The sequence below is a fragment of the Akebia trifoliata genome, unplaced genomic scaffold (assembly GCF_017979445.1).
Source record: "Akebia trifoliata isolate Shusen 1 unplaced genomic scaffold, ASM1797944v1 Contig00687, whole genome shotgun sequence".
Taxonomy (NCBI): domain Eukaryota; kingdom Viridiplantae; phylum Streptophyta; class Magnoliopsida; order Ranunculales; family Lardizabalaceae; genus Akebia; species Akebia trifoliata.
Genome location: NW_028237144.1, coordinates 123,346 through 125,737, shown reverse-complemented (window position 1 = coordinate 125,737; position 2,392 = coordinate 123,346).

Genomic DNA, 2,392 nt, shown 5'->3' with positions numbered 1-2,392 from the left:
TCTGCCCGCTCTAGCCTTTGGGCTCTTGTGACCACTTCGGAGTAGCTAGTAACCTCGAAGGCTGCCATCCTACTCCTGAAAGTGACTTTCAACCCTCTAACAAACTTCTCTGCTTTCATCTGGTTGGTGGAAATCAGCTCGGGAGCATAACGAGCCAATTGGGTAAAGCGGGACTCATACTGGTCCACGGACATGTTACCCTGTGCCAACCTATCAAACTCCATCCTCTTTCTGTCCCGGGAGCTAGCGGGAACATACTTCTCTAAGAACACTTTCTGAAAGATCGTCCAGTTGTTCTGAATCTCTGGTTGGTTGTCTTTCACCGAAGTCCACCAATGTGCTGCACCCCTCTGAAGCATAAAAGAGGCACATAGAACCTTCTGAGTGTCTGAACACTCCATAGTGCACAAGTATTTATCAGACTCCTCCAACCATTCTTCCGCCATTACGGGGTCCGCAACTCCATCAAAGCTGGGTGGCCTCATACTCCTATACTCTCTCAAAAGAGCACCCGCAAGACCCTGATATGGTGGTCGCACCAACTGCACATGTCTCGGTACCTGTGCTGGTGGAGGTGGGGGTATACCCTGATCAGGTGTGGAGTCAGGGGTGTGCTCCGGAGCAACCTCAGGTATATGTGCACCTGACTGGTTCTGGCCCCCTATCATCCCAGTCAACTGTCTCATCAAGACTGCCTGATCTTCTATCATTTTCATCTGCCTTTCTTGTATTCTTTCCTGGTTCTGAGACATCGCCGTTATGGCTTGCATCATCAATTCCATCTCTGTTGGTTGTCTAGCCTCAGATGTCCCTGCATCTGTGGGTTGGGACCTCTTGCCTGGCCTACCTCTGCCTGCCATCTAATCAAATCTGCAATTGAACAATCTTTATAATTTCTCCAAATCCAAAAGACATTTCATCAAACTTTAGGCAGAGTACTAATTACACATCAAACATTTATGCATTCAAACATATTCCATTTAATACTACTTAGTCCATTAATTCATCAAATACTATTGTCTCATACTTCATATCCTTAAGGAATTTCCTATTATTCCTAATCTTATCTCCAATCTAGACTCTAACAGACTTCTAGACACAGAAGAGCTCTCGTCCCATCCGGAACTAATATTGAGCTCTGATACCACGCTGTCACGCCCCGAAATCCCAACACGAATCCCTATGATTCATCGGTTAGAATCTCGAGGTGTGAGGTAATCAATCACACAATCTGACAGAACATTCATAAATAATAATACTTATGAAAAGAAAATATACGCAGCGGAATAAACATTTAACTAACATCTATACGAGAGTCTAGAGTAAACAGAAGAAATCGACAAACACTGATATAAGTCAAGATCTTTAATCTCATAATTCATCAGGTTACAAAAATTTCTAAACTACCATGTTTCTTATCTACAACCAAAAACCGCTAAGATCCTCTACTAGTCCTCAAAGACATGGCGGCGGCAAGACATCAATCTGATCCTCCTCGAGGACCTCCTCAAAGAACGGTTCTTCAAAAGTTGAATAATCTGAAAGGGGAAGGATAGGGTGAGTAACAGGGGAATGTTACTCAGCAGGATGAACGCCGTTCTAACAGCGAGTCATACATGCACGAGTAATCATTAGAACAATTAAATAATGCAAGTTTTCATAATGTGACATACGATAAATGTCTAAGCATACTCAATAAACAGTTATAATAACTTTCAACCTATCATTTCTATTCATTTAAAGTAACATATGCATTTTTTTAAATGAAAACATCTATCAATCATTACAAAATAAGAAAAAGATACATAATAAGAACACGGCGGTGTAATCGATAAGAGAGCAGAGGAACACGCCGATATAACCGCCTCGGCTATGGCAATACGATATTCCAAACTTAACCTCCGATGTGGAATCCCATCGTTATAATCTGATTTTGTGGCCGGTCTAGCATACCACGGTTGGATGACCATTTATCCGGCTCAGACTGGCCGTTGACCAAGAACCCAATACTGAGTTCAACTAACGGTGAGGTCGACCGTTTGACGACTACAGACTAATAGTGATCACTAACTAGCCCAGGAGACCCCTCGCGTCGAAGCCTATCAAGAGGCAATGCATGTGAACCCCGCCTATCTCTACACTATACAGAGACCGCCTTTACACACAACGTTCCCCAGAAAATAAGTAGGAGAAATTCCCGGATTTCATAAGCTGTAATATGCTCTAAGGTATCCCATACTACCGAAGAGCATATGACATCTAGTGTTATCCTAGATTGACTCGCCGCTTCCGGATACACAGCAACGCGTCACTCTTTATGGGTTTTCTACAAACCTTTACTGGTAAACAAAATAATTTATTTTGTATATAATATATCATTTCTTTTTAATCG